Below are 21773 nucleotides of genomic sequence, written 5' to 3'. Positions count from 1 at the left end.
CGACTGCGTGACGTTGATGAGTGTTTGTTTGAGCCTTTAAATTGCATTTTGTTCTTTAGAAGTCCACGCACGTAGAAACGTTTGGTCTATATTTCTGTCAAAGACTCGGCTGCAACACTTTTTAAAGGCCGTTGAGGTATTTTACTTAATGTCAGAATCAATTTCAGTTCAAACGGCTCCGGGAAGAGACTGCTTACAACCATTGTTTATAATTTGTCGCACAGTTGCACAAAAAATTAACAAATATTCGTTTGCCTGCCTTTGAGGGCTATTTGTATAATTCAAGAATCAGGTTCTTATTCTGCTTCCCAACCAGAGAAGCGGAGCCCGGACATGCTTACACAATAAAACCTCCCTTATGCAATTCTTGTTTTATTTGCGACAAAAGAGCTCTCAAATCGTGCAAACTTAGTTATGGAGTAAAAGTTATTACAGCACAATATTTTTACGTAGAAAGAATTTGAGGTCACCAACTGTTTGCGAGTGTACACAATGTTAAGGTTTCATACAGGTCAGGCATTCCAACAAAGTCGTTTTTTTTTGCTTCAGGCACAATACATAGCACGTTACAGTTCTTAGTAGAAGACATTTCAGGGGCATTTTGGGGGGTACAAAGTCCTAAAAATGTATAATGCACACCCAGCAAAAGCCTACAGACGCGCGCATTAAATATGTTTTTAAACTAAGGCTTTCAACCAAATACAGGGGTTACGCAACAACAAACCCGTCGGCTTCAAAGGCACCATAGTGAATGCGTTCAAAGATTATTAGACCCCAAAACTTTCAACCAAGTCCATAGTTCATACGCAAGGGAAATTTCGCTGCTCCTGAACGCCGCTAATTGGCCTACTTTAACGTACGTTTGTACCCTCATCTTTACGGCAACGTTCGACTAAGTTTTATCAAATGGGCAAAGGTGGCCCTTGTGACAAGTTGTTGCGCAGATGAGAGAAACTCACACATATTGTGGGAGAAACACTTAAAGGTTCAGTATTGAGCAGAACGAAGATGTAAACAGGAGAAGTGAAAAGGAGGAGCATGCACGTTTTCTTTAGTCAAAAACGTTTTCGTGGGAATTTCAAGTCAAAGATGACCGCATGCACATTTTTTGTAAGGCAAAGTAGATGAAGATGTTTACGACTATAATTTAAAACAAAACAGTAATAAACACAGGTCATCAAACACCTTTCTGTGGGGCAAAAGGAAAACATTATTCATCAATATAGCTGAAAATTATATTACATGGCTTTTACAATTTTAAGACTTTCCGTTAGCAGTACGCGGCGTTTTTTCCTGGTACTAATTGCGAAATCGAAAAGGCAACCTTTACCGTACAAAAACTCCCCTAATCAACATGAAAATTTAAGTGGAACCACAAATGCGAACTCAACAATAATTATTGCTGTGCAAATATCCCTGGGTTTGTTTGCGCCTAAAATGAAGTCGTGAAGCAAAAACCAATAATGTAAGGTAACATGTTATGGTGAATCTTCTAGATCTAAAAAATAACCTTAAGTTTAAAAAATAAAGCAGAAACAACAATGTAATAAGAACGAATTGGAGAGAATTGCTGTGTATTACCTGAACTGTGTGATTGGGAACAGAAATATACAACCCCTCATAATTTATTATTGCGAAACCGTGATGCTCGCTTAATTTACTCTGATTCTGTTTCCTTTTCCAGCGTCACTAACTTGAAAAACCGTGCTGATCTAGTTGATTTGGCCTGCGCCGGAAACATGCGCGCTTGTCACTTTTTCACGAGCTTTATAACCACCCGTCGCTGCGTGAAAGTTTTTTTGAAAGCCCGTCTGCTCTCTTTCCACGGCACGATCACCCCAATAAAGTTAAACGCCCACAATGTCATTCACGTCGTTCCGCACAATCATTCATACCGCGCACCATTGTTGAGTGGAATGACTTGCCAACAGACGTTGCCACCAAAAAAGATTCCCATAAATTCTTGCAGCTCTTGCACACTACGGTCACTAACAAGAATTTTTTTCGTAGTTTTTACCTCTTGCATAAATTGTAGCAGGAGCTTGCATACGTTGCTCTTGCTCTTGCTGCGGGCTATTTCTGCATACGCTGCCACTTGTTATGTTTCCTGTTCTTTGTTTTTTCGTTATATTGTTTTCTTTTTCAGCCAATATTATGGGCGCAAAGTGTCAAGCAAATTTTGAGGTCTTGCGAGGTATGTTCCCAATTTATCTGATTGTTTAACGATTGTACAACGCGGTATGGTTGTAGTTTGTATTTATTATTTGTTCCCTTCGTTGCAACTAATTTCTGGTTATAATGCGTTTAGTATTTTTGTCAGTATTTTTGTATAATGTTGTCTTGCCCCCCTCCCCCCTATGTAATACCCTCGCCTAGAGGGCCTTTAGGGGTACTCTGAATGAATGAATGAAAGAAATAGTTTATCGATAAACACAAGTACAGTCCGAAATAAGAATATGTTTCAAAATTTATCGGAACTGGCACTTTGAGGATCCATTCAAACCTGTAAGTAGCCTTTCAAATTCCTTCATGCATGCACAAGTATTCAGTCAAAAAAGCGATTTGTAAAAAAAGTAAAGTTCACCGCGGAAATGATAATGCACGTTCATCGAACACTCACGTACTGATAAAGGGGCTGAAATAAACAACACATGTATATTTTGATCTGGTAAATCCTCCATGCGTGGAATGTACGTTGGAAGAGCGAAGAATCCAAAGCCATCGTAAAATGACGTATCTAAGAAAGCATGCAACAACCGAAATATCTTCGGGGAACCTAAAGGTTGCTAAGTAGGTTGATAGCCTTGTAACCTCTATTGATTCAGATATCACTTTTAGGCAGCACAACAGGTAGAGAAGGAATACAAGTAACAGAACTTCCTGTCAGCACATGTGAAGACACAGAAACAGGGTGTGGCGAAGAATGAAAGCTGTACTACGTCAGGGTAGACTTTTCCTGCTAATATTGCAACGCGGAATACAAGAGAAGAGGCAGACACCCCTTGCCAACAATCTAATTATTTTGTGGTGGTTCTGAGCAAATTCCCTCCTTTACAGAACTCAAACAAAATGTGAACGAAAAATCTTTCCAAACAAAAAGGCACAAGTCAGAATTCCAACTGCCATTCACATACCATCTGTCGTAAAAAACTCAGGGTGGCGAAGAGGCAATATACGAGATGTTAAAACACTTTCACGTAGATACACATGAAATCATTCTATTTTTGTACTATAGGATGTGGACTGTTGGATATTTTGAAAATACTATAAAGTAGCAATAGATATTGCAATTATAAAAAGGTAGAGAACATTTTTCATTCAGCAGCTGCGGGGCACTTGCTCGTACAACGGGTAACTTCAAACTTTAGAAATAATGATTAGATAGGCTGCAATCTGCTTTTTGGACGATATTTTAATTCTGCTATTGACAAGCACCACCTCACATTGGTAATCACATGTGCGACATGTTCGTTATTCAGAAACACAGTTTGTGGATATTTTCACTTGGAAAAGTCTTACTTCGTGGTGTGGCTCCACGTCTGTGTAGAATGCCTTGGGCGTATGATACCTAATAAGGCAAGCTTTTAGACATCTAGCAACGCCTGTGATTTGCTTACACCCGGACAACTTTCTTGAAGACAAGCCCAAGTGGCGACGTACTCCTATGTAGAGGTTTTCTGAAGTAGTTGAGTTGATACATTTCTTGTGTCTTAGCGCCTTATCTGCGAAGAATTTTCGCCTTTAGTATCGTAGTTGACACATGCCGTTGTGGCAATCTTTACATTGCATTTATGATCCCGCCGACGTATATGCACTGCGAAATGTATCAGACTGGTCACCATTATTTTAAATCGTAACGGAATACCAAATGATCACTCCAACAAACAGCCTTGGCGCTCTTTGGCCAACCTGGCTCTTAAGTAATGAACACACGCAGGCTTACATACAACTATATTGGTGTTGATATGTGGCTAAATGACACTAACTGTCCAAACAAAACAGCGAATTGGGGTTCGCTTGAATTCCGGACTCCAGCTCTGGTTACGCTATTCCTGACGAGCTAACAACCGGTTATCCCTCTACCCTTATTTTTAGATAATCAAGTACACCAGTATTGCATGCTCAAGAGATTGGTCTTGCAGCCCAAATTTTGTACCATTCGTTATTCAACAGTTCAACAGCGAGCGAAAGAGCAGACCATGACAGACCGTGTGTGGACCGCGGCCAATAAGCCGACGGCAACCGTACATTAACGCGAATTCTTTTTGGGGCGTTTGAGACCGACAGTGGAGAAGTTCCTTATACTGCCCCTGAAGATGAACTGCTCCCTGTCTTTCAAGCCCACATTCAATGTATTGAATATATTTACATTTTTTGGCACCCGCGGTGGTGGCTCGGTGGCTAAGGCGTTGCGCTGCTGAGCACGAGGTCGCGGAGTCGATTCCCGGCCGCGGCGGCCGCTTTCCTGATGGAGGCAAAAAGCAAAAACGCCCGTGTGTACGAGATTTCGGCGCACGTTAAAGATCCCCAGGTGGTCAAAGTTAATCCGGAGCCCTCCACTACGACGCGCCTAATCGCCTTCATTGCGTCAGCGCGTTCAACCCCCAATCAATTTACTTTTTTTGTTATTTTCATTTATGTCAATATTTTATTTCAATACAGCTATACTTCTTCAGCATCGTGGAGCCAAGTGTCCGTTTCCACTTTTCCTGTAATGGTGTTCTTTCTGAAAATTTTCACGCTTGTTTCCATGCGAGAAAAATGAAATCACCGGCGTAAACCCCCCGCATCATGGTTGAAAGCACGTTGTTACACTCGCGACGACAACCATTCAGTCCGGTTTGATGGCGAGAGTTTTTTCTAGTTTGATATCTCCAGAGCGGTGAGAAACTATTATTTCTCTGGCGGTGCGCAAGCAACCGGAGGAAGCCCACAATATGCCGAACTGCGCAACACGCCAAAGACCAATCTAAAAACATTGCTTCTTACTTACCAGGCATCCGATATATGGTTTTGGAAGTTTTTGGGACCGGGGTGGATGCAAAAACATTCGTGATCTCACAGGTACATGGTGCCAATTCGTTCAGTGTCTGTGCACTGACACATTGTTTTTATTTCTCAAAAAAAAAGCTCATGTCTAATAAATGCAAGAATAGACCGTCGCATCAGTATTGACAAAATGGTACTTGAAGTCAGCGGGCAGGACTGCATTGAAAGCGACAGGGAAATCAATGCAGGCCAACCTTGGGTTAAGAGATGAGCGATTACTACGAAACATAATAATCAGAGATGAGTGCGAAACGGTAACGAGTAATTACGTGAGAATGCGGTAGTGTAAAGGTAATTACCAAATTGTAATTTACTCAAATGATATAATGAGAGATTACTGATTTATAATATTGATCTGTAAGCTCGTAGAATAAAGGGTACAGATTAATTAGGATGCAATAATTGTTTATCAGTTATTTATTGTAACATTTAGTAAGGCGAGATCAAGAAGCATTACGCTAGATTATGTCCGTTCAGATAAATTAATATCAGGTTCATATAGTAGCTGAAAGTATTAGTGTGGACATAGTTGGAGAGTAAAGTGAGGGAATAGCGCGTATAACATGATGTATTTGAGAGTGAATTACGATTCGAGAAGGTTGAATTGAGCTGCATTGGTACATTTTTAGTGCATTAGCAAAGAGTGAACTAAATAAAGGTAGATTAGGGTAAGTTGGGACTAATTAAGCAGAATAGTATAAATTAAATTGTATTAGGTTGCGTGAACGAATTACGGCTAAAAAGTTTTCTTCACTCTTTCCCGCCAGTTCATTAAAAAGGCAGGTAGAAAAAATGACGCTTCTGAAACATACTTTATTTGATTTTAGCAGATATTCAGTCGTTGCTACATTGTGATCATGGCAAGAGGGGTACTTTAAAGTGGCTAGCCAACACATCTCATGATAATATGCTATAACCTAAAATGCTCCTCGCCACACGTAACAGCGAAATTTATAAAAAGTTTGCATAATAGCGACTAGCTCTTTCCTAGATGGTGAACTTCTTGTATTTTTTAAATGCTTTGGCTTGCGTAAACGATTTCTGTTTCACGCCCATTTGGCTTTTGGACGACGACACCACGCAGCCCTACATCATTAGCGTTTATGTCCATTTATGTTTTGGCACCTTCGTTGACATGAGGCCGCAGAGGGGCGCGTTACAGGCGGCTCAGCAACTTGCTTTATGAGTAATGTTGAACTTTCCAACATAAAGAGGGCTGGCTTTCGTCAACTATATTACTGGGTCTGGCGTACTCTTGGGAGTTCCTCGTCGAAGCTCCGGGCACATGCGAAGTTCCTATGGTAGATAAGACACCTGTAGAAGATGGATAATTCTACACTAACATAGGGCTGAAATTGGTCAGGATTATTTTTTTGGAGTAAGATGGGATAAGATAGAATCAAGCTGAAGAGAATATATTTAGAGGAATAGGAAGGGTAAAATAGTTCGCGTGCTGTGTCAACTGTGTGCAGAGTGTATAAAATGTACCTTCACGTTATTGCTGGTGGTTTGCTGGTGGGTTTGTTCAGTCGCAGGTAGCGAATCTATAACCCTAGTGTGCCGTCTTTTTTATTCAGAAGACGACATGGGACAGCCCAGAGTCTTCTCGATGATTGTATGGCGTCGCCGTTGAGCATATCTTTAAATTGTATCCGGTAGCATCGTGCTAAAGTGAATACAGGTTCACAGGTAATCGGTGGGTACGTCGGTAGCCGTCTTCTGGAATAATTCAGTCCTTTCCATGAGCATCCGGTACACGTTAGAAAGGAAGGAGAAGCAGTCGCCGCTGCGGCAAAGCCAACCCTAATTGTATGTTTTCTCTTGTGATAGCACCGGGTGCATGTCGCAAAATTGGGCAGGCTAACAGGCATCACGTCACTGGCTTTTTAAATTGCTTGTGGGATGGATTCGACAAACTGGTGTTTATACCCAGATACTCGTCAGCAATAATTGAGATTCAAAGTTGGGATTCTCTATTTCTTCAAGCATGAGCTCCAGCAGCGATGGAGGGATTGCGGCTTAGAAGCAAGCTCCCGTCGCTTTTGTCGGACGTCCCACAACAAAAGTATACAAATTTGTATACAAATTTATTGTCTTGGTCAATGGATCCTTATTTTTGCTCGTGATTGTACCGTGTGTCTTTGTGACGCGTTCCCTGCCCCGTGGCATTGGTCATCTTGTCTATAACGTTGCTTATGGATTTCACGTACACCACACCATTTCCACAGTTGTTGGCTGCTCGCCGGCGAAAGTTCTGTTACCGTCTGTGTTCCTGCAGTACCTATTCCTACACGCGTTGCTCCTCGGTAGTCGTGACTGTGCGATACCTCTCGGACGGGTTAGGGTTAGAGGGACAGAGTACAAGCGAAATTTAAAACGGAGAACGGCAGAACGTAGACGTAAAGCAATGGCGAAGCCAAACGAAAGAACTTAGCACTTGCTTCAATAAAAAACAAGCAAACAGGCGAATGCCTCTCGTTGTACAACGTTTTTGTGTTCACAGACCTTCGAAATGCATGGAGCCCTAGCTGTAAAAATCATCACTGGTAATATAAGTGAACATATTTATGTGGGTCGTAATACGAATACGTGTGCTTCTCGTCACTATGCTCTTGACATTGGGGAGGCTTGCTGCGTATTTAGAACTACCCAACGTGACGGCTATTGCCTGAAATTCTTAACACCACGCCAAGTGGTGTTCTACTTTCTTTCACAGTCTCAGCAGTAACTTGTGCTCACTAGAGCAGCGGCATCGCCTGCCTGCCTGGTACTTGTTTTCTTTTCCCCCAATGGTGCATATATCGCTGCCAACGTTTTCGTTCTTTTATTGTTTCCCTCCCCGCACTGACTGCGTGAGTGTCACGTCAATTTACCAAGTAGACAGGATACACAGAAAAACGTTTAATTGACGAGGACGGTGTTTCGCAGCACACATAAAGTAACAGTAAACAGTCACAGAAGTGTTCTCACGGTTTGAGTTTGCACAAAGGTCTAGGTATTGTGTCGCTCACGTTATGGGTGATGTCTTCCTATCTGGCGTGTGGGCCCAGACAACCGACAGTCATGTCTCGTAGTGCTTGCACGAAGTGGGTTCAGCCGACGCTGCCAACCACCAAGGGAGCGTAGCCCTAGTTGTGATGTGTCGCAGCGTAGCCCGAGCGTCCCCGCCTGTATCTTAGTTGGTAGCCTGGAGCCGCCGACGGTGCGCTGCCGCGGGGTCTCCCTCCAGGGTCGTCGCCTGGAACTCCGGTCGGTAGGCCTGAGGCGTCGTCAGGCCCCAATGACGCTGGGGTCGGCACCAGGAGCGCAGCCTGGTCTTCTCCTCTTCTTCCTTCTCCCAGCGCTTGCCTCACTCCTCTTCTTACTCACGTCTCTAAATTCACTTCAACGCTGGCACATTTCACGCCCGTCTATTGGGCACATGCCCCTTCGGGGGTTTTTGACACATACCCCTTCGGGAGGTTGCTCATGACATTACCTCCCCCTTTTAAGCGTTTTTTTCCTAAAAAACGGCTCTGTCACTCCGCAAAGACTGTGCACCTGGTTGATCGCGACGAATCCCTGCGCTCGACTGGCAGACTGCCTTCCTACACTCATGGTTGCACCACAATGTCCTAATAAACTAAGAAACACAGTTCACCGCAGCGCTCTAAAGTTTGCACGTGTCCACAGTTCTGAGGCCTTAAAAATAATGCAGCTCAATACTCAATTAACAGATACAACACGTCAAATACAACACGTCAAATACCACAAGTCATCCCACTCATAATACCACTTTACGACATCCACCCGCCGGGCAATACTGCACCTGTACTAACTTTTGATTTGATGTTCTCTGCAGCAATCTTTCCTGAAGCATTGTCACTCTCCTTAACTGTTTTCTGTCGTAGTTCCTGTTCTCGTATACTAGTGTCCTTTGCGGTGTGCATCCTCCACTACTGTAACACCGGCTGTAGTTGGATGGTCTTCTGGGGAACACCTCTCGTCCTTCGTTAACCCGTTGCCGTTGAACAGTTTCTGCAATCATTTTTTTGGAGCGTGGCATAACCTTTGGCTCTTCATTAAGGGGCGGATTGCTCTTATGTAAAGCTGGCCTGCAAACCTGGCAGGATTTCACATAGCGCCTTGTGTCACTCTGCATGTTAGGCCAAAAGAACTCTTCGGTGATTCTCCTCAGGGTTTCATTTACTCGTCCGTGCTCCGCCACCACGTTTTGATGCGTTCTTGCCAAAATTGCATCTCGTAGCTCTTGAGGTACGACCAGCTGCATTGCTTGTCTACCAGAATTGTATTGGCACCTTCTGTAAAGGAGTCTATTTACTACTTGGAACTCGTACCCTGTACGATTCCGTTTCCACTCAGTTCCTACTTGCAGATAGCAGCCCTGTAGAGATGGGTCTTGTTTCTGTCGTTCTTCTAGTTCACTAGGAGTTAGTGCCAATGGTTGAAAGGACGGAACCCGCAGCATTGACTTTTCCTCGTCCAATGGGTCAATCGCTGAGCATACTACTACTGCTTCAGCTTTATCTTGTTCTCTTCCCTCATTATCTTGCTGATGACCTGGCGTCCCGATCTGTGTGCACAAAAAACTCCCCGCCTTGTCTTTGGTCCTAAACCGGCAGTCTTCAGTCTCGTGTCCCATCTTGTAGCAAACGTTGCACACTAGGTCCGCCTTGCCACCTGAATTATTAGTGCGGCAATCTTCTTACAGATGCCCAACGCCATCACACGAGAAACATGTTCTAGGCAGGCGGGAACCTGTTGGACAATCTCTTGTTTCTGGAGTGTTTGCATTGAGTTCCGGCTTCTTGTCCGGCTTGACTTTCATTTCACCCAAATTTTCCAAACCGTGCTCTTCGATGTATGCGTCTGTCGACTCAGCCAGGTCATCGAGAGCCTGAAGCCGTCTCTCTTTTAAGAAGTCTACTAAATCGGCATTACAGCAATTTAGAAATTGCTCCATGATGATCCTATTTCGGACTGCTTCGTAGGTCCTTTCGGTGCCAGAAAGCTCAATCCAGCTGTCGAAGTAGTTGCTAAGCCGGGCAGCAAATTGTCGGCCTGTCTCTGCATCTTCTGGCTTGCACTTTCTGAACTTTTGTCTGAACCCTTCTGCACTTAGGCGAAACCTTTGGAGGAGAGCAATCTTTACTATGTCGTAGTCATTAGAGTCTGACGCTGGCAGTGGCTCGAGGACACTCAATGCCTCTCCTTGCAACAGCAAGCTCAACATTGTAGCCCATTCTGACCTTTCCCAGCACTGGCATGTGGCCATTCTTTGGAATCGTTGAAGATACTCGTCTATATTGTCCCGGCTCTCGTCGAATGGTGACATCAAAGTCATAGGACTGGTCTTTATGGCTGGGGGTGACACGGAGCCTGTCCTCTCGCTTCTCTCTATTACTGGTCCTTGCGAAGCGTATTCAGCAAGCTGCACCTTAAGTTCTTGTATTTTCCGCTCTGTCTTTTCCTTCTGCCGTTTTCGTTCATCTCTCTTCTGCTTCTCCCGGGCTGCCCTTTCCGACATAGCCAATGACTCCTCCTTCGTCAATCCTAGTGCCTCGGTAAGGGCTAGCAGTTTTTCTGGATCCATAATCCACTTGGGTAAATTGACAGTGACAATACAAAATTATGGATCCTGGCAGGCTCGCCAAAATTGTCACGTCAATTTACCAAGTAGACAGGATACACAGAAAAACGTTTAATTGACGAGGACGGTGTTTCGCAGCACACATAAAGTAACAGTAAACAGTCACAGAAGTGTTCTCACGGTTTGAGTTTGCACAAAGGTCTAGGTATTGTGTCGCTCACGTTATGGGTGATGTCTTCCTATCTGGCGTGTGGGCCCAGACAACCGACAGTCATGTCTCGTAGTGCTTGCACGAAGTGGGTTCAGCCGACGCTGCCAACCACCAAGGGAGCGTAGCCCTAGTTGTGATGTGTCGCAGCGTAGCCCGAGCGTCCCCGCCTGTATCTTAGTTGGTAGCCTGGAGCCGCCGACGGTGCGCTGCCGCGGGGTCTCCCTCCAGGGTCGTCGCCTGGAACTCCGGTCGGTAGGCCTGAGGCGTCGTCAGGCCCCGATGACGCTGGGGTCGGCACCAGGAGCGTAGCCTGGTCTTCTCCTCTTCTTCCTTCTCCCAGCGCTTGCCTCACTCCTCTTCTTACTCACGTCTCTAAATTCACTTCAACGCTGGCACATTTCACGCCCGTCTATTGGGCACATGCCCCTTCGGGGGTTTTGACACATACCCCTTCGGGAGGTTGCTCATGACAGTGAGACCCTTTTGAATGCTTACTACGGCGGGACACATCGCGATGTTCGGAGAGAGCAGCACGCCTTCGGTCCGGCGCACCGACACGATGACAACAACGAAGGCGGAATCACGAGGTGCTCGCGAATGTCCACCCGCGCTGGAAGATAATGAACAAATGTTTATTATAGAGCAAAGGGTTAAGGGAAGGGTGTGTGGTCAGCATCCTATGTCCAGGAAGCCGCAAAAGGAAGCCGCGGGGACCGCCCGATCGGCCAGCACAGCTTGATTTTTACGGTCGGAGCTGGTCGGCAACGTCTCCCACTGCTCACGGGAAGGGGTGGGGGTCAGGCTTGGAGGGAGAGGTGGAGAGTGCGGGCATTCAATGACAAGATGGAAAGTGTCTAGTGGGGTATTACATGGTTGACAGGTTTACGGGTAGAGCGTTAGAGCAATGTGGTGAAGTCGTGTACAGTTGTAGTATCTGTTTGTAGGCGTTGCCAGATATGCTTGGGCGTGCGTGAGGGAGAGGTGTGGCGGAGAATATTTATAGCGGAGGTGCCTGTAGTGGGTGAGAATTGCTTCAATGGTGGTCAGGGGGTCGGTGGTGATGTCTTCCGTGGCTGACCATTCGATGCTAAGGATACCCGGTTGTGCATCTCGCAGGCTACAGTATGAGCTGCTTCATTCCCCAGCAGGCCGGTGTGAGCAGGGCTCCATATTATTGTTATGAATAGTTGAGGAGGAAGGTTTTGCAGAAGGAGAATAGCTGCGAAAGGAACTTGTCTATGACGGTAGTGTAGGCATGCCTGCAGGGAGTCCGTAACAATGGTGAGGGGTTTTCACTGCGATGCGTGGTAGCGGCAAGATATATGGCGATGGATTCAGCGGTAGTCGAGGAGATTCCGCGATACGTGGCAGCAGTCATCGTGGGCCCCGTAGAGTCGAGAACCACAATTGTGGTACGCTGGTCATGGTAAGTACACGCAATATCTGTATATCGGACGAGTGGATCCCTGTCAAGTCTTCTTTGTAGAAGAAAACTTGTTCGAGCCCAAATGCTGTCGCGCCTGGTTGTCTTTGTGCCAATCGCGACATAAATTATTCACGTGCACCGAACTCGCCTCTTGTGACCGCGTCATGTTGTACCGGATTCCGCGGGTCAACGACAGCCCGGATGTGAACGCGAGGGAGCTCCGCCCGCTCACGCTACAACTGCGCTGTGCACTGCGCTACGCTACCCCCTTCTGGACTGAGAACCCAGGAACATGGTTGCCGCAACTCAAAGTGCGCTTTCGACTGTATCGCATTACTACCTAGGAGACGATATACTACAGCGTCGTAACCTCCTTGCCAGGCTGCATCACGGATGAGCTTGCCAACATCCTTCATGCCCGACATCCTCTAGCGCCCTACGACTACCTAAAGGCAGTGATCATGCAACGCAATTCTTAGTCGGAGCGCAGCAGGCTCCAGCAGCTTCTGACCACCGAGGAGCTCTTCGACAGGCGACCCTCGCAGAGGCTACATCGCATCTGGCAGCTACTGGACCATCATGGCCAGGACCTCAGCAATACACTTTTTGCGAGCTCTTCCTTCAACGGCTCCCACAGAACATAGTACTGGTACTTGCGGCAGCCTTTGACATGCTGCTTGACCAATTAGCGGAACGGGCTTACTGCATCGTGGTGTATTCCGATCCCCAAGGATTGTCACATTCCCCGAACCACCCTCCACATCAAGGGACAACGCCAGGCTTTCTCAACTTGAGAGCCGCATTGAAAAAATAAGCCATCACCTGCCATCCATGTAACCCTCTTGCACTGACGCGGAAAGGCATCCCGCATCCTACGGTACTTCCCCTCACCGTCCCGTTCTCAAAATCACTGTTTTGTAACGCTCGATGAGCCTGGACCTTCGTGCGTCTCTTGGTAACATCGTACATTTGTGGCCACCGCTTCTTCTTCAATACGGTAGCACAGGTCCACATCCTGCCGGCCTTTTTGCTAGACCGAGGACGCCAATAAACCAACTTTCCGTAATCATTGTCGACAATTGTCCGATCAACACTTACAGCCAGCTGCCGCTCACATTCAATTTTGGCCTACGTGACTCCTTCCGGTGGCTTTTCACAATTGCCGATATCAAGCAGCCCACTCTGAGGGCTGAATTCCCGGCTTTCTGCAACCTCGCCTTGGACTTGCATACTCCATGCCTCGTGGACATGTCTACGAGCCTTTCGGCACTGGGCTTTGTCTCTTCTTCCACGCTGACCGGACCTCGAGCTTTCGTGCTATCTTCTTCGTACAAGAAGATAATTGCACACTTCCCGCCATCACAACACCCCACATGGGAGAGCCCGTTAAACGTAAACGCATCATGAGCCATCACATCATCACAAAGGAACCCCTGTCTTCGCTCGAAAGCGTCGTTTCGCCGGATCGTGTTACGCCATTGTTCTTCAAGATTCCGGAAACATGCTGGAACTGAGAATCCTCCGTCCATTCTCCAGCATGGGCGCGTGAGCCGAGCGTACGGTACCCAAGAAGGACCTCGGAGACTGGAGGCCATGCATTGACTACCGGGCCCTCAGCGCGATCACAGTTCCGGACCGGTACCCACTACCGCATTTGCAGCACTTTACTGCAAGATATTCAGCAAAATCACGGCTTGGTCAAGCCTTATCGCCACATACCTATGGGGCCAGCTGACATCCCAAAGATGGCCCTAATTACCCCTTTTGGCATCTTCGAATATGTCCGTACGCCCTTCTGCTTTCATGCAACCGCCCAGACCTTTCAACGAGCCTTTGCCGAGGTTACCGGGTGTTTAGATTTTGTATTTTTCTACATCTACGACCTCTTGATCGTAAGCTCATCACCACCTGAGCACGAAGCACACTTGCGAGCCCTTTGTACTCGGCTTGACGGGTTTAGCTTCGTCATAAATACTCAAAACCTGTCTTGGGCGTGTGCACCATCCAGTCGCTGGGCCACTCTCACTCCTCAGGGAATCAGACCTACCTACGCGAAAGTGAAGGCAATCCAGGATTTTCCACAGCCCGCATCAATAAGAAGATGTGAGAATTCTTCGGGCTGATAAACCTCTAACGACGGTTTATTAGCAAAAGTGCCGAACGACGGGTCCAGTCCCTCATTGATGTGCTCGCCACCAAGACAGGACCGGAAGAGCACTCCTAGTGGAGCGAGCGAGTCCCGTCCAGCTTTTCTGAGGTAAAAAAGGCCCTCTCCGGCGCTTCTATGTTTTAGACCCCATTGCCGACGGTCAACTTCACCTAATCACTGACGGCTCCACCGTGGCTGTCGGCGCTGTGGTTTAGCAGTTCGTTTCCGGTTTGCAACGACTCTGTTTCTACGACCAGAAGCTGAGACCTGCCGAGACAAGGTGCAGCGCGCTCGGGCGAATGGTTACTCAGCAGGTTCTCCGCGCGCAGTTACCATCGCACACCGGGGGGTGCATAGGCGGGATGGGATGGCTTTCTCGTCTGCTTTGTTAGCGATGGTTGTTTTGTCATGGTAACAAATTAGGCGCCAGGCATATCTGGACGAAGGAAAACTGACAGGAAAGAGGCGCACTAGCACCTGAGCTTTATTTGCTCCGAAAGTGTAAACGCACGAAAACAACAGTGTAATACCATAGAGAAATAAAAAAATTAGAAGAGTGGACACACGGGCTTATCGCGGCCGAGTGGCCTGACTCGTGCGCCGTCCGGCAGTCGGCGCAAGTGGTAAAAAACTATATATTTAAAATTAAGCTAACACACAATATTATACTTTTAAAATTTTGTTACACATTAGACTACACATTTTTATTTGTGTAATAAGTTGAATGGCTGTCAATGTAGATTTTTGTGGCTTCTTTGCGCCAAGCCTGGCCAAGCCGCAAGCGCAAGCCGCCATTTGGCTCTTTCGGCAGCGTTTGCACGTGCGTTTCTGCAGCCTCGTGCTAACCTCTGTTGTTGAGAAGGAAACGCCTAGCGCTTTATTTGCGACATCGGTTTTGCATCCTGAACGAAAGGTGAGACTTTCTTTTTTAAAGTGCTGGTGTGGCGTATCATATTTACGTTTCATTGTACCGCAAACGCTGCGAGCACTGCGTACCTCAGGGAATCAGGCATAGCTAGTGCTCCGTCTTTAAGATAAGTATTTGAAGTATTTTTAATGGTATTTTAGGCTGGTTGTGCCGTTTTATCTAGCGCTGAGGGATGTCAGCGGTACGCACCCGTCGTCGCACGTAGCGTTTACGTGCCGCAAACTACGGCTGTGAGTTGCGGAAGTGGCCGGCCGGCCGGCGGTCCGTAGGCGAAGCAGGCGTTGTTCGCTGTCGCTGCACTGAATTACGTGAGCCGCAGGCCGCGTTGTATTATACTAGCTAGCCATTGCTAGCTTGGCCAACTGTTACTGCTATTATGGCCGTGATGCGCTGCAAATCCGTCCGGGCTAACGTACACGGCGAAGTAGCCATATCTGCATTAATTTGGCTTATCTGGGCATAACCAGCAGCCGTACACTCATCGTACGTTTTACACATGGGTGCATACCAAGCTGCCTGCGTACAAAGCGAACCCGCTCGCCGACGCCGATAACGCGCGCTCGTCGCTTCGATTTGGCGCGCCAGGTACGGTAAAAACGCGTCTTTCGTCGGCAGATAACAGCTTTGCTCGAGGCGGGGTGAGTGCGCAGTGCATTGAAACCTTCAAATTTGGTCTTCGTTCTACATCGTATATCAATTCCGGTATCGCAGGCATTGCATACAACTGTTCTACACTTGCCCTTTTTTCAAGCGTTTGCTCTCTTTTCTCTGGTCATATTTTGGCTTGTTTCATTAAACACGTATTGCGCAGATTGCACCTATTCAGTCGGAACTGTGTGTTTCTTGTCATATCTTTTTAAGGCATGGCCTTTGGCGGTCAGTAGTACTCAGTACGACGCTCACTGCTGCTTGCCATGGTGCCCACACAGCGCCCAAATATACTTTCGCCAGGTGCGCGTTCTCGGGATGCGTTTCTTTCGCGAGCCCGTGGGGCAACAGGTTTGTTTAACGTTCAGCTCGCTCTCGCTCTTTGTCCTGATTTTACAAAAAAAGACAAAGGGATTCAGGCTATGTGAGCAGCGTTATCATTCTTGTTAACCCAAACAATAGGTGAATTGCATTAAGAATGTGCATAACCAGTGTTGCGAAATTACAAAGACCCATATTTTAAGTGTTGCTAATAGCTTGACCGCATGATTGCTGAATAGAATAAGAGAACTTGTGTTTTAAATAGGTGGCATGCACTGGAGGCAATACTTGAATACTAGTTGCAGTGAAATTTACCGACTATTCGCATATTATCTGTCATTGCAAGTAGTTTGTGTACACCTATCACCTGTGCAGGTCGACAGGTGCCCTCAAGACAGAGCCAACCAGCCAGCTGCATTCGTCATACCAAACATGGTGCAAGCACTTCATGAATCGTGCCCTCACAGGACTCACAAAAGTGGCCGTGCCAACTGTTCTCCCAGAGTTATTCAGTTGTATTGATGACTGCCTGCAATGCTTCTTGCTACCTTATTGATGCTTCTGATGGATACCGCAACTGTATTCCATCTATTGAACCTTGCCATTAGCACCTAAAATCTAACGCAAGTCTCGGCACTCAATAAGGCGTGACCACTGAAAAGACTATCGTTGACTCGAGGAACAAACGGTTTTTTATCACTGACATGCCTCATATCATTAAAACCACTAACAACAGCGTATACAGTCTCCAAACTCCACTCGCAAGTTATTGTAACTGCTAGTTGTAATATTGTGAAAACAGTACATTCACAAAAACCCTTTTACATTATGAAGACTGCCAGGGTAAGAGGTCATGCTAAATGTCGTTTGTCACCATACGTGCTGCCTGTTGTCGGGCTGGCCTAGATGAAGAGAACCATGTTGGGACCTACGTTGTCAAATGCTTATGGGATTCTGTAATGTGCCACATTTGTCTCATACACGAGAAGCATATACTGCTTCCCTGTTTCTTATATTAGACTGTTCGTATTGACAGCGGAAGGCATGAATTTGTGTGCCTTAATCGAGCCTGGAACCTGTCGGTTGACTACGTGCGCATACCTAAAATATCCCCGCCTGGCCCTTTGCCTTTACTGGGAAGGCAACGCTTTCGGAAGGTAACCCGGCTTCTTGGGAAAATGCACCCTTGCAAGGAACCAATAGGAAGGGGATTTTTTTCCTCTTAACCTTTTGCGTGTGCATCTCCACATAAATGGGATTTCTGTTCAATTACTGCTACTGATTTGAAGTTGCCCCGAGGCAATAGATCTCATTAGCGTTCATCAAATAAGCGAGGCCATCAAAGCCAAAGTTTTTCCCTTCTTTCACATCCTAACTGGAGAAATTGCCAGACTAAGAAAATTATCTGCGGAGATAGTGGTTGTAAACAGTTGCAAGTATCCGAGTGTCTAGATTATGTTATGGTTGCTATTTTTCTATGACTGCAACAGCGCACAGAGTCTGTGGGTGTCGTAGATACAAGTAAACCTGTGGATGGCTGAGTTTCTGGGTTTTCTGCATTTTCAATTACCGTGGAGAAAAAATCCTTTGTGTGGTTGTGATACCTTTACTTGTGCATTTTTTTTCATACCTGGAAACGTATTTTCCTCTCACTACTGTGTATTGTCTCTGTTGTGTATTGCTCACTGTTTATTATTATATGTGTGTTGCAAAGAATGATGACAATTTGAACTTGTTCCGTTTAGTGCCATGCAATAAATATTTCTTCATTTATGGTGTGTCTCTTTTATGTGGCTCGGCAACATGTGAACACGCGACAGAATTGTTAACCAAGTGTGAGTGGTACTGTAAATTGCAATTTCACGTTTTCAGAAAACGGTTTTTTTTTTTTGTAAAAGCATACGGGCACTAAGCCTGAGAATGATATATTCAAATAAACACTAATTATTGCATGAAAGCGTCCGAATACCGTGCCGATGCCCGTCGCTGTGAGCAGCGCTTTCCAGTCTTTCAAACTACCCGCCAAAATCGGTGTCCGCGAAACCGAAACCGAAAGTGGACGCACGAAAGTATGGTTAGTAGTTTGGCTCTCCGTCCGCTCGGTGCGCTACACTACAGTACAGTCATTCGGCCGCAGGGCTCTATGGGAGTGTCCACTCTTACCAGTATTTCTTTCTCTATGGTAATACCAGCTTGCACCACGCGAAACAGCGACCACAGATGCAGCACCCTCCTTACTGATCATCCAGACGTTCCACCTCGCTGGAAAGAATTCAAACTGAAGGCTTGCTGACACATCGGTCCTCCATGTTTTTGGCGACGTAGGCCTCGAATACTTCCCGTTCTTTTTTCGCGGCATGACTGTAGCACTCGCAACTTATCGAACGCTGGCACGCAGCCCATTGGATTGCCTTCCGTCTTATAATGAGCGGCAAAATTGCTCCCTGTTCCTGTCATCAGCGTCACCGCATGCTCCTACAATCAGTCGTTGAGGCAGCGCGCCATCTGTCCTACGTATAGTGACATACCGTACTGTAGTCCTTCCGTCATACTGCTAAAGTCTGCAGTCATACCGCTACAGTACACAGTCTCGCAGTCTGAATGCTAGTCTTTCCGCAAAAAAGAAGAACCGGAAATATTCGAGCCCTACGTCATAAAAAGATAGCGACCGATGTGTCAGCAAGCCTTGAATTGGTAATTTGAGAGAAGTGGATTATTTGGATGATTAGCAAGGAGGGTGCTGCAGCTGGAATTGCTTTCATGCGTGGTAAAAACCAGTATTACATGGTTTTTTTTGTGTCTTTATAAACGCTTTCGTAGCGAATAAAGGTGAAATGTTAGTTCGTCTCTTCCCTGTCAGTTTTCATTCCTCCAGTTGTGCCTGGCGTTTAATCTGTTCCCGTGATGATGTACCAACTAGCTCGCATCAACACATTATTTCGGTTGTTTTGGGCCTGTTTTGGCGCAGCTTCGCGTCCATTGCGCGCGTCCTTCGCAGGGCTTGATTAACTTGTTCGACAGCACCTTCTTGGTACCCGCACTCGACGGAATTAAGTGGTCGTACGACAAAGATGCAGTAAGCATTGGTTTGCAGGGCGGGAAAACAAAGTGTTGAGCCAACATACAGCTATTTGGCCGCTACAGAAACGCGAAGTTTTGCGCACTGCTCGCCAGAATGGGACTCCGCTTTCTATATCAGTGAATGACAATTCGGATGTGCTTCAGCAGGTATACAAAAGGCGAAAGGCGCAACTGGTTCTGATAAATAGCGTGTATGAAATTTCCCTCAGCTTCCTCGAAATTCTCACAGTTACTAAGTGAACTAGCTTAAATAGGTATAAATGGGAATCACTAAGCTCACATGCCGAAGTGTTTCGGTGTCTGCGCTTGTGTCGACCAGTGGTGTAGCCTCAAGGTATCACATCATGATGGCTAGGTTTTGTTTTCTCAGCCTTAGAAAGACGCTCCTCCCCGTTTTCTTTCTCCCGACTCACGGCCCGGATAGAGTGGCGGCGTCCGCCGCTCAAGCCCGGCCGTGGCCGACGCTGCTGCGTTCGGGGCACCGCCCCCGCGAATTCCAGGTAACGGCTGGCAGAATCTCTGGTTTCGCTATGTGTAGAGCCACGTACGTGAATTCAATTGACGTCGCATGGGAAGGTTTGCTTTCAAGCACCTTGACAGCGTGAATTGGAGCCATTTGTTTGTTTAGTCTCCCATGTGATCTCTCTTGTCTGTGATGGTCCTTGGTGTGGAGGGAGGAACTCTTTATCTACTTATTATGGACGATAGCGTTCTCACATGTTATATTGTCACGTAGCCAAGGACGAAGCAGTTGTTTGGAAAAGAAACAAGTTTATTGGAGCGAACTTGTGCTCCCCTAACAACTGAAAAGAATACAGAGGCGGCGAAGCAGTGGTCAACAAAGTGACGTACGTGCGTCGGCGAGCGTCGCAGAATCGAATGCCCCGGCGTCCGCACTGCAGGCTTTTTATCTTTTGGCGCGCGTGGTTCTCGAAACGTCGATTCGCATCGAGAACATAGTAGATCCAAGAAGATTATTCTGGACTGTTCACGTTAGATTGGGATGCTCTCCCTATCACAACAGATAACACATGCGGCACAGAAAGAAAGAATGGAACACGCGCTTCCCTTGGCGCAGAGATAACACAGACCGGCGCAGCCGGCGGTAAAAGCAAAACACAAATAAACAAACCCAATGTATGGTTCGCGGCATTACCCCCCCTCTAAGTGTGCATCGACCCGATGCTAACATAAGCGACAGTCCGAACAAATGAAAAAGTTCGTCATCGTCCGTAGAAAGGTTTTAAGCGAACCACGTGGACGACTTCAGGCCGCGTGCGTTGTCGTGATGTGCCGGAGTCACCATCGGGGATCACTTCGTAGGTAAGTTGGCCAACACGTCGTAGAATCTGGTAGGGTCCGAAATACCGTCGCAGGAGCTTCTCACTGAGTCCGCGTCGTCGGATGGGAGTCCAAACCCACACACGATCCCCTGGTTGGTACTCGGCGTCTCGGCGTCGGAGGTTGTAGCGGCCCGCATCCACCAGCTGCTGGTCCGTTATACGAACTCGAGCGAGCTGGCGGGCCTCCTCCGCACGTTGAAGATATCCGTGGACGTCGGCGTTGAGGTCGTCGTCTTCTACGTGCGGAAGCATGGCGTCGAGCATCGTAGTCGGCCTTCTACCGTAGACAAGCTCGAACGGCGTCAGCTGCGTCGTCTCCTGGATAGCCGTGTTGTACGCAAACGTGACATACGGGAGCACTTCGTCCCAAGTCTTATGTTCAACGTCAACGTACATTGACAGCATATCTGCGATTGTCTTGTTCAGACGTTCTGTTAGTCCGTTCGTTTGGGGGTGGTACGCCGTCGTTCTGCGGTGATCCGTGTTGCTGTAGCGTAATACTCCTTGCATCAGCTCCGCAGTAAATGCCGTTCCACGGTCTGTGATTAGGACTTCCGGGGCTCCATGTCGCAGCACAACTTGGCTTACAAAGAACTTCGCCACTTCTTGTGCAGTCCCCCTCGGAAGAGCGGCGGTCTCTGCGTAGCGCGTCATGTAGTCTGTCGCTACGACAATCCACTTGTTCTGTGATCGTGACGTAGGGAACGGGCCTAAAAGGTCCATTCCAATCTGTTGAAATGGTCTCGATGGGACGGCGATCGGTTGCAGAAGTCCGGCGGGTCTTGTCGGCGGCGTTTTTCGTCGCTGGCAGTCACGGCAACTCCGGACGTAGTGGGTGACGTCAGAGGTAAGGCCGGGCCAGTAGTACCTCGCCTTGATTTTTCCAATAGTGCGGGCTGTGCCCAGATGTCCGGAAGACGGGTCGTCGTGGCACGCTTCCAAAATTTCGTCACGAAGGTCCGCGGGGATGACGAGAAGGTAATTCGCTCTTGTTCCGGGGCTGAAATTCTTCTTCACAAGGACGGAG

The 21773-nt window shown here is 47.0% G+C and overlaps 1 long non-coding RNA gene across 1 annotated transcript; it reads left to right on the top strand.

Annotated features, from left to right (window-relative positions):
• The first annotated feature begins 15212 nt into the window (after window positions 1-15212).
• Window positions 15213-18095, top strand: LOC144166566 (uncharacterized). Its single transcript, XR_013321704.1, has 2 exons — window positions 15213-15338; window positions 16698-18095. It is a non-coding gene; the product is annotated as an uncharacterized LOC144166566 (long non-coding RNA).
• The last annotated feature ends 3678 nt before the right edge of the window (window positions 18096-21773 follow it).

This window comes from Haemaphysalis longicornis, unplaced genomic scaffold, assembly GCF_048455015.1.
Source record: "Haemaphysalis longicornis isolate Haplotype H1 unplaced genomic scaffold, Haemaphysalis longicornis Haplotype H1 scaffold_18, whole genome shotgun sequence".
NCBI lineage: Eukaryota > Metazoa > Arthropoda > Arachnida > Ixodida > Ixodidae > Haemaphysalis > Haemaphysalis longicornis.
This window is presented reverse-complemented; position numbering and strand designations above follow the sequence as displayed.